Source organism: Ursus americanus, chromosome 1 (assembly GCF_024610735.1).
Source record: "Ursus americanus isolate L20-20 chromosome 1, mUrsAme1.1.p, whole genome shotgun sequence".
In the NCBI taxonomy this organism is placed as follows: Eukaryota; Metazoa; Chordata; class Mammalia; order Carnivora; family Ursidae; genus Ursus; species Ursus americanus.
In genome coordinates this window covers 80,456,772-80,468,312 of record NC_142127.1, presented here as the reverse complement: position 1 = coordinate 80,468,312, position 11,541 = coordinate 80,456,772, and the positions used below count along the sequence as shown (strand labels likewise).

The 11,541-nt window shown below is 40.0% G+C and overlaps 1 protein-coding gene across 3 annotated transcripts in view; it reads left to right on the top strand.

Moving 5' to 3' along the window:
- Positions 1-11,541, top strand: part of PLEKHM3 (pleckstrin homology domain containing M3) — a 177,683-nt gene that overhangs the window by 127,600 nt on the left and 38,542 nt on the right. The window lies entirely within an intron of this gene.

Here is an 11,541-nt window from a genome sequence, read left to right as displayed (position 1 = left end):
TTATTTTTCTTCATGGTATAAGTGAGGATATAAGGGTTTTTTTCCCCCCAAATGGTTAAGCAGTTATTTCAGCTCCTTTTTAAATAATCTGTCCTTCCTGTGCTGACTTTTGATTCCATATTCATCATAGTCTAATTACATGTGTGTCCTGGGGTCTGTTTCTGAGCAATCAATTCTGTTTCCTCAGTAGCAAGTCTAATCGCCAATTCCAATCAATTGAATTTTATGATATTTTCATATCTAGTAGCACAAATATATCCTCATATTCTTGTTTTATAAAATTATCTTACTTATGCCTGCCCTTTTATCCTTCCAGATCAACTTTGGAATCACCGTGTCAACTCAATTTACTTTTTAAATTATTTTAATAATCGTACTGATTCCAAGTTGAATTTTTGTACATTTTCTTAACAGTGAGAATTTTTAGCTCAGGACTTGAAAAGAAACACATGTAGTTTAAATTTATGTAACAACCGCTCAGGTTGTGATCTCAGGGTTGTGAGATGGAGCCCCACATGGGGCTCCGTGCTCAGCATGGAATCTGCTTGAGACCCTCTCCCTCTGCCCCTCCCTCCCTACAATAAACAAATCTTTTCTTAAAGTAAAAGAAAAGCATTAACTTACTTTATAATCTTAAATACAAGTGTGATTGAATGATCACAGCCAAATGCTGCCAGAACTTGCCAGGAGACCGTTGTAGAGGCAGCCACTTCCTGTCAAGTTATGAGACTTTTACAGACTGCATATTAATATTTATTTTTGAGGTACAGAAGGAGTTGAACATGTACCAAATGTTCAAATGCCTCAGTATTTTTTATTCTCCATAATCAACAAGAATGTTAGCTATTCCAATGATAAAATGCTTTTCAAGATCAGTTCAAAAATTGCCCACTCCGGCCTTTCTGGCTGCCCACAGAATTCATCCTCCATTGTCCTCATGTTTGGAGAGCCGACTAGCTCATCCCTCAAGAATTGTCCATGTCCCAGGAGTTCATGAATCACTCATCCCCCGGAGGTTCTGCTAAACTGCATGTGGTGTTTAACTGGCAGCAACTCCTCTGCCCTCTAGGTTCATGCCATTAAACCATAACCTCATCTGGTCACAGACTTGCCATTTTGTTTGGACAAAGTTGCCATTTAAATGTTTGGCTCTGGGGCCTGCAGTAGGAATATTCCAGAAATATTCCATTTCAGCTTTTTGAATGCAAAGGTTGAATGCACTTGGAAAGGCCCAAAATGGAAACGGAGCATTAACCTCCCTAACAAGTGAACTGTTTACATCTGTGGAAGGCAGCGGAGCAAGATGGGGCAAGTGGTAGCTAGAGTAAAAAATGCCTTAGAAACTAGGTGACATTGGGCCAATATGAGAGCAGGACAAGGCACTGAAATCATCCAGGCCTGAGTTCAAACTCCAGCTTTGGTGCATATTGGCTCTCTGACCATGAGACAAGCCCCTGAATCTTTCTGTCTCCACTTACTTAACTGTAAAATGAGTAGGATACTACTTATTTTGGGCAGTTTTAGTAAGAATTGGAGGTAAATACAGAAAGCATCCAGAACTCATACATGATGATAGCAATAAATAGTTACTCAGATCCAGACTTTTTCAGGGAATGATGAGGGAGGCAGGCATTGTGAGACCAGGAGCTGGATGCACAGTAGATAAAAACTGGAAGTTTGGAAAGACAGGCTGCACCTCGCTCGTGGGAAGGCCTTGAGAGCTTAGCTTGTAAGGGCTGAGGAAGCTTCAAGGGGTTTTCATTAAAGAAATACCAGCTGGGGGTGCCTGGGTGGCCCAGTGGGTTGAGCGTCCAACTCTTGATTTCGACTCAGGTCACGATCTCAGGGTTGTGAGATGGAGCCCCATGTCGGGCTTCATAGTCAATGGGGAGTCTGCTTGAAGATTCTCTCCCTCTGCCCCTCCCCCCACTTGTGTGCATGCGTGTGTGCACTCGCGCCCTAACAAGTAAGTGCATCTTAAAAAAAAAAAAAAAAAAGATACCAGCTCTAGGAACGTACTGAAGTATAATGTTAGCACTGGGCTCTGGGAGTCCAGCTCCCTACTCTACACATCCAAGCTGGGCGACCTTGAGCAAATGACTTAAGCCTTATAAGCCTCAGTTTTATCACCTACAAATTGGTAGGGATAAAACTACTGACCTTTTAAGGTTCTTGTGTGTAATAATAGTTACTTATTTAATGCTCACTGTGTGCCTGCAAATGTTCCAAGTGCTGGACACGTATTAGCTTAAAGGAAAAATGAGTTAAAAAGCTTAGGTCAGTGACTGGCACAGACTAAGCAGGCACTGCTGTGGGGTTGGTGCAACAGCTGATGTCATTTTCATCACTTGGTCAAATCTGTATTTTAATAAGATCCTTCTGGTGATGGCGTAGAGAATGGGGTGGTGTGGTTGGGGCTGGAGACCAAGAGAGCAGGTAGGACAATAGTAGTTTCACACACACGTTTAAAAATTCATTGAGTTGTACCTAAGATCTGTGCACTTTATCTTATGTATGTGATACCTCAATTTAAATATATATGAGAGATAGCTGGTGAAACCTCTTCTGGTGGACCTCAGCTGCTCTACAACTGCCTGGAGTTCCAATTAGCTGAGTATTCTTCACTAAAAGAGAGTAATAAATTTAAAACAATACAAGAGACTGACTGAGGGAATGAAGGAAAATGCTTTTTCAATTACCCGTGCTCCTGAAGAACAGAAAGCCCAAGGAGAACAGAAACGTCCAACTCCTACAGAACTCTGACCTGCTTGGCAGTTTTCCCTTGGCTAGAGCCACCAGCCGTAGCAAATGCCTGGAGGAGAGCCGTCTGTCTCCTGGCCTAGTGGCAGAGAGACGCCAGAGGGGAGAAAGGCAGAACTACCGGTGTGGAGAAGGAGGTTAGATGCTGGACCAAGTATAGATGGTTTGCCCTCAACCCTCTGAAAAATTGACTCTTTACAGGGCTTCGTTTCTTAGGACCCATTTCCGTTTAGATTTTGCCAAAACTCTGAACACGTCACATGTGGGCCTGCCAGACAAAATGCTTTTCTCTTTGAACCTGATCTTATCTCTGAATGTCATTCTGTTGTAAAATCAGAGTTTTCATTTTTTAAGGCCACGTCTAAGGCAGGTTAGTCAGTACATTGACTTTTCTTTGGATTGACACCAAACTACATGGTAAAAATGTTCAAGTTGGGTAACAGACTTGCCCTGCACAGTGCGCTAGGTGGTCTGAAATTATTGTGACCTCTGAATGTCTGGGGAATGGATAAAAAAATATGCTATCAATCCTGTTTCTCCTTTTATTGACTACAAAAACACCCATTTAAAACTATAGGAATTTGGGAACCAGCCAGGTGATCAAGATCAAATAATCGCCTCAGGGGAGGGAGCCGTGAGGTCAGGTCGTTTCTGAGAGGGCAGGAAGGGAGCAGCAGAGCTGCAGAAGGGCACTGAAAACATTTAAGTGAGATTCGTAGAAAATGCAATATGCATCCTGATTGCTTACTTACTAACTCCCAGTTAGGTATTTAAAGAGATAAGATTAAATGTCTAGAATTCAGTGATAATCATGTAAACAAAAACCTGACCTTAAATTGCGTGGTATTAGATAGGGCTATTGACACTTCACATATCTTATAAGTCATTCTAATTGAATGGGGCAGTGTTACCTTCCAAAACCTAAAAAACACCCATAAGTCAGGGAACATTCTGATTAGACACACAGGTCTCCTTAGATACAAGCATCAAGTCTAATGCAGTCATGACAGGTTCACTGATAGGCAGTTTTCCAGAACTTTTGTGAAAATGAACGTATTATCAGAGGCAAGTGAAAATACAGGCCATACAAAACCAAAAAGGTCTTCTACATTTTTATAATGCTCACATATATGCATATGCAAATTTCATTTCTATATTTCTGAAGACACGCTTTGTAGAGCTGTCATTGTTTTTTTACCAACATTTACTATAAATGTGTTAACTCACTAAACATCAAAAAACAGAATTTATATAAATATATATATTTTTTGAAAGTATGAAAAGGTGAGTTACTTACAAATCGAGGCCTTGGGGACTAGCAGAGCAGTCTCAAACACGTCCAAAATGGCCGGAGAGAGGAAAGCAGCCTGGCTTGAGGCTTTTATTGAGGTTAGGGGGTGGGCCTGGGTGAGGATTCCCGTAGGAAGCAGGAAGTTGGGTGGTTTGAATCTCCTGCAGGTGCTAAAGGGAGAACACTTGGACTGCCCATCAGCTTGCCCAGGTGTGGGGCACAAGAAGAGGCAGGTGTGAGGCTGAAAAGCTGTTTGTAAACATCAAAATAGAGTTTAACTCTGTATTACAAACAGCATCCACACAGTCACCAATTTGTTCTCTCAGTGTTATCACCCCAATTTCTCTTCCCTCTCCACTCTTACTACCCGTCTTTTACTTCTAAGACGTTATCACCTTTGAATGTCTGTGATAGATTTCTTTCCTTTTTTATTGAGGTATAATTGACATATGATGTTATATTTGTTTCAGGTATTCAACATGATTCACTGTTGTTGTATATTGAGAAATGGTCACTACAGCATAAATCACCATACATAATTAACAAAATTTTTTTGTGACAAGAATTTTTACGCTCTACTCTCTTAGCAACTTTCAAATATGCAATACAGTGTTATAGTCACCATGCTGTAGATTATACCCCCATCACTTATTTATTTTATAACTGGATGTGTGTACCTTTTGACTCTCTTCACCCGTTTCACTTACCCCACACCCCCACCACCCCCAGCAACCACCAGCAGCCTGTTCTCTGTTTCTAGGAGCTTGAGTTGGTTTGGGGTTTTTTTGTTTTTTTTGGGGGGGGGTGTTTTTTGGTTATTGTTGTTGTTTTAGATTCCACATTTTTGTGAGATCATACAGTATTTGTCTTTTTCTGACATTTCACCTAACATAATGCCCTCAGGGTTCATCCGTATTGTCACTAATGGCAAGATTTCATTCTTTTTTATGGCAGAGTAATATTCCTGTGTGTGTGTGTGTGTGTGTGTGTGTGTGTGTGCGCGTGTGAGAGAGAGAGAGTTTCTTTATCCATTCATCCATCCACGAACATTTGTTCGTTTGTTTGTTTCTGTATCTTGGCTATTGTAAATAATGCTGCAGTGATCATGGGAGTGCGGGTATCTTTTCTCATTAGTATTTCTGTTTTCTTCAGATAAAGAGCCAGAAGTCGAAAAGGGTTCCCCTTTTTGCCAACACTTGTAATTTCTTGTCTTTTCAATAATAGCCATTCTAAAAAATACGATGTGACAGCTCAAAGTGGTTTTGATTTATATTTCCCTGGTGATTAGTGATGTTGAGCACCTTTCATGTACTTGTTGACCATCTGTACGTCTTCTTTGGAAAAGAGTCTATTTAGATCCTCTGCCCATTTTTCTTTTTTTAACAAGCTCTAATTCACTATATTTTTCTTGTATAAAACTATGTGGTGGCAGGACACCTGGGTAGCTCAGTCGGTTGAGTGTCTGACTCTGATTTCGGCTCAGGTCATGAACTCAGGGTCCTGGGATTGAGCCTCGCATCAGGAGGCTTCCACCAGGAGTCTGCTTGAGATTCTCTTTCTCTGCCCTTCCCCCTGCATGCGTGCGTGCTCTCTCTCAAATAAATTAAATAAATAGATAGATAAATTTAAAAATCTTTTATAAAAAAACACACTGTGTGGTGGTGACAGCTGGAGCCTGGTTCGCCTGCACGGAGTCTCTGGTGTGGGTCTTTACAAGATGGTCAGTGAATTCCTGATAGGGAGACTTGGTGAACACATTCTCTTTCCAAAGGTCAGGGGTGAGAGAGCTGTAGGTCTTGGAAATGGTATCAACAGTAGCGTTGGCAAAGTTGCCCGTGGTGGCAGCACCACCCCTGACCGAGGTGCACCTCTGCCCACTTCTTAATCAGGTTCTTTTTTGCTGTTGAGTTGTAGGAGTTCTTTATATATTTTGTATATTAACACCTTATCAAATATAGGATTTACAGATATTTTCTCCCATTCACTAGTTTGCCCTTTTATTTGGTTGATAGTTTCCTTTTTTGCATAGAAGCTTTTCAGTTTGATGTAGTTCCACTTGTTTATTTTGCTTTTGTGGCCATTGCTTTTGGTATCAAATCCAGAAAAATCCTGGCAAGACTGAGGTTAAGGAGCTTACCACCTATGTTTTCTTGCAGGAATTTTACGATTTCAGGTCTTACATTCAAATCTTTAATCCATTTTGAGTTAATTTTTTGTGTATGGTATAAGATAGTGGTCCAGTTTGATCTTTTGTATGTGCCTGTGCAGTTTTCCCAGCACTATTTATTGAAGAAACTGTCCTTTTCCCATTGCATATTCTTGGCTCCTTTGTTGTAAATTAATTGACCGTATACATGTGGATTTATTTCCTGGCTGTCTATTCTGTGCCTTTGATCTGTGTGTCTGTTTTTATGCCAATACCATATGTATTTGATTACTATAGCTTTGTAATATAGTTTGAAATCAGGGAGCATGATACCTCCAGCTTTGTTCTTCTTTCTCAAGATTGCTTTGGCTATTTGGGGTCTTTTGTGGTTCCGTGCAAATTTTAGGATTGTTTGTTCTATTTCTGTGAAAAATGCCATTGGAATTTTGGTAGGAATTCCATTGAATCTGTTGATTTCTTTGGGTAGTGTGGACATTTTAACAATACTGATTCTTCCAATCTGTGAGCACAGAATATCTCCATTTATTTATGTTGCTTTCATCAGTGTCTTTTAGTTTTCAGTGTGGACATCTTTCACCTCCTTGGTTAAGTTGATCTGTCTTCTAGACATTTCCACACATTTACAAATGTTAATTTTTAATTTAATTATTTATTTTTTTGCGAATGGAATCAAGCAATACTACCTTTCTGCATCTTGCCTTTTTCACTTAATAGCATACTGTGGACATCTGGGCATATGTGCACGTTGAGTACACATGAAGGTTTACCTCATTCTTTTATCAGCTGCATAGTATAGAGTTATCTTAATTTTTAAAAAAAAAATTATTTTAGAGAAAGAGAGAGAGCCCGAGCAGGGGGAGGGGCAGAGGGAGAGAAACCTCAAGCAGACTCCCCGCTGAGCACGGAGCCTGTCGCAGGGCTTGATCCCACAACCTCAAGATCGTGACCAGAGCCAAAATGAAGAGTCAGACACTCAACCAACTGTGCCACCCAGGCGCCCAGAATTATCTTAATTTTTAACCAGTGCATTCTTTCTCTACTAGAACCAGTACCGCAGTGAACACCCTCATATATCTCCCTGAACATTTGTGTGACTACGTCTGTAGTGTAAATTAGTTAATATGAGACTGCCAGGTCAAAGGGTAGATGTGCTTTGTAGTTTGAGAAGTATTGCCCTTGCCTTCTGAAAAGGTGAAACCAATTCTTACTTCCATTCAGTATCTTGAGAGTACCTATTTTTACGCCCACATTAATTGTCTATATCAACAATATTTTTAATCCTAGCCAATCTGATAAATAGGAAGTGACTTCACATTATTATTTTAACTTGTATGCTTTTCCACTGTAAGGTTGAGCATCTTTTTTATGTTATTTGCCATTTGTAGGTTTTGTAAATTGCCTGTTTATTTTATTAACCTGCATTTAAATTATGTTATTGGTATTTTTCTTATTATTTTGAAAGAGCTCTTTCTATATGAAGGAAATTGGCACTTTTTAATAATAAATGGGAACCATCTTTCCCAGTTTGTTTTTGTCATGTCACTTAGTAAGTGGTATTTTGTATTTTACTAATTTTTTAATTTTACATATTCATATTTATCACTCTTCTGTGGCTTCTAAGATTATAAAATATTTGCCCCATATAAATATTTTTCTAACATTATTCTCTAATATTCTTTGTAGTTTTAAAATACTTTTATGGTTTTCTTTTTATATTTAAATCTTCAATGTATCTGCAGTTATTTTTTTGTGAAATGAGTTAGAGATTCAGTTTTATTTTTTCCATGATGTCTTACCAGTTACGCCCGCATCATTTATTAAATAACTTCTCTTTCCCCACTTTGATTGTATAGTAAGTTCCCATATATATTTGAATCCATATCCTGGGTATACAGATGTCCAGCATACAGACGCCACAAACACAGCAGATAATATTCTTGAAAAACAGGATGTATGAAATCATAATCAGTACTGTGCAGTGAGTGGTGGTTTACTACTTGTTGACTCCTTGAGGCAAAGAAGAAAAATTACCAGCTGTCTTAAGACAATGGCATGCAAGCTAATAAAGAGCACCTATTTCAGTTTATATGCAGGGTTGTTTTTCCTCACGTAAGTAACCCAGCAATTTATTAGATCACAACCTTCTAGCCAGAAACTCATTTTGGTTTCTCATTTAATCTTGGGCATTGCTGGCCTCATAAAAGCTGTTAAGTAATAATAATGTTGAGCACTTATACTGTGCTTTTCGTCCCTAAGTGCTATCTAAACTTTAACTAATTAAATGCATTGATGAAAGGAAGGGATTTGCAGACGTCTTCAGGAAAACTGATATCTGGTTGCACACCTGTGAGGGGATGATTCCTAAAAAGCATTAACTCCCTCTTTGAATGGCACTCAGCAAGCAGAGGAATAAAAAGCTGGTGACATTATTTCAGTTCTTTTGAACATTTCCTTGGGTATCTTCTAATTAGTCTGGTTAAACTCACCTTTTATCTGTCTCCCCAGATATTCCCTTTCTACATTCCTGGGGGCATTCAACAAGCTTCTTTTGATGTTTTCCCTGTTGGTTAATCACAAAATCATAGAATCTTCAAACTGAGAGGGATCCTTATTGATCCTCCAGTTCTGAATGACTTAGTGCAATCTCTTTATTCTGTGGATGAGGAAGCCGAGGCACAGAGAAGTGAAGTGACTTACGAAACAGGTTGTGCAGCTCACCAGGGACATGGCTGGGATCGAAGCCTAGATGCCCCACTCCCCTCTCAGCCCTCAGTCAGGTCTGTCTTTTGTTTCTCTCTGTGAGCATTTCAATTTGCCTTTTACTGTCTTTTAATTTTTTTTTTCTTTTCTCTTTCCATCCTTTCCCTACTTCGGCTTCCCTTCTTCGCTTTCTGCCTTTTCTGTCTCTCCTATCCTTACATGATCAGGTAATGTTGCTTTTATTTCTCCTGATCTCTCTCTGTCCCTTCAAATGCGGAGTCTCTTGTTGTTTTCTGTTAAGATGTTTTGTATTGGTCTCTACTGGAGCCCCCTTGGAAAAGCCATACTTCCTTCATTTCTCCCACAGTGCACGCATAGAGGGAGTTGTTTTGTTTTGCTTTGCTTTTTCCAGCTGTAGTTGCTTCTCCTTTCACGAAGTTACTTCTCTAGTTTTAGTAAGTAGGCTAGGGTTTAAGTTGATGTCAGGTCCATTTTTTGTCACAGAATTTGGTGGTTACCTAAACTGGTGAATTTCCCAGTAGTTGAAGAATAATGTAATATTTAAAATCATATTCCATATTCGGAAAACAACACAAGATGTGACCATTTAAGAAAACTGTTATACAGGGAGTAAATATGTTGGACAAAAAAATCCTTCTGTAAGCCAAAGGCAGATCCAGTTCGGATCAAAATTGTGGGTAGATGTTGGTACAGGTGTAGACAGTGCATCTTGCTTCCAGGCCAGGACTGAGTCAGTTTAGAAATCCTCCATTTCTACATGGTAGATCAGTAGGCATCCGGAATTCCCAGGCTGAACCACACCCAGAGGCTGCACTCTGACCTCGGATGCCCTTAGAAAGACCCCTTCCTAGAGTAGTGAAAGGTGCTTAAGGTGGGGGAGAGGGGTCTGGGTCTGTCACCAACCCGCTGGGTGACCTTGTGCCGCTCACATCACCACAGAGCCTCAGTTTTCTCAGATATTAAGAAAGGAAGCTGAGTTTAAAAGGCCATTTAGGGGCTTTCCTTATTTACTATTCAGTGAATCAGTAATATCTTAACTGGAGCCAAAATGAGCAACGGAGACCCAAATATAATTTATTTCAGACATACAACTAACTCAATAGAGAAGTAAGATTCTGCTTACCGTACCATGAGAATTTTCTGAAACTATCTCAATTTAAACTGTTTTCATCTATTTTCCTCATAAATGTGACCTGTGTGGGAGCTCACGACATGTGGACCACATAATCGTACTCACCCTTTGCAGATGCTTCCGCTGAAGTTCTTGAGGCTGTGGCCCTGGAGGCACTTTACCTAGTGCAGAAAAACTCTGTGAAGTGGGCCCCATCCCATCTATTGTTCTGAATTAGAAAATTGTGTTCTTGGGTTCATCTTTGCCATTCACCCATTAAAGAAAATTGACATTGAAATTGTTTTTCTTTTATTCTCTGAGACTGTTTCCAGCAGGAAGCAAACTGCGATTTGATGGAAATGATGATGACCACTCACAGATCTACCCAATTACATCAACCCAGATTAAATTATCACATTAGTTTACAAAGTCTAAGTAGAGATTGTCATCTTGGGGAGAGGCTCAGAAAAGAGCTAATTGGTAACCTCATAATCCACCTGCAGTGAAGTGCTTGATTAGCCAAAGTCTCTGTCCTGTGAGAGGGCTGGGGAGCAGCTGATCAGAGAAGTTTTCTGTTTATGCACAAACCTCCCAGCACTGAGCCATTATAAGGACCTCAGGGGCACCTGAGGTGGCTCCATCAGTGTCCGAGCCTTGGCTTCAGCTCAGGTCATGATCAGGGTTGTGAGATCAAGGCCTGTATCGGGCTCTGCGCTCAGCAGGGAGTCTGCTTGAGATCTTCTCCCTCTGCCCCTCCCCCCACTCATGCTGTCCCTCTCTCTCTTTAGAAAGAAAAAAAAAAGAGCTCAAATGTTAGTTATGGGAAAATGGGGTTTTAACAAACTTTTTGAAATAAGAAAATATTATACTAGATATTTTTCCCCCCTTTTAAGCAGTCTCTACACCCATTGTGGGTGAACTCACAAGCCTGAGATCCAGAGTCTCGTGCTCTGCTGACTGAGCCAGCCAGGCACCCCTATTTTCTATTTTTAAGAAAAATAATATGGTGGTATGCTTTTTATTTTCTATTTTTAAGGACTTACAATTAATAAAATTGAATGAAGATTCAGAATATTCTGAGTGTTAGGGTTTTCAAGCCTGAGCCGAATCTGTGAACTGTTTTTTCCTAGTTCTGCACGAACTCACCTGACCAAGATCACTAGACTTCATAGTACCCACGTGTTAATGCTGAGAAATGGCACTCAGAGAAAAAATAGTGAGCACAACCTTTCATGGTCCTCTGGCCAAGCAAATGCAAACTAAATTATATTTGAAATCATTTTACAGTGTGTGACAGTTTTGATTCTTTCATTTCATCAAGCTAGCTTGTTACTAGTGAGTGGCAGGTGGCTTTGTTTACCATGAATGGGGTCTTCTGGCTAGACTTTTAAGGAGGGGCCATTTGTCAAGTGCAACAGCCCTCTTCATCACAGTATTCCCAACAGTTGTCCAGAATCTAGATGTTACACAATGGCTGAGGAATGCTTGTAT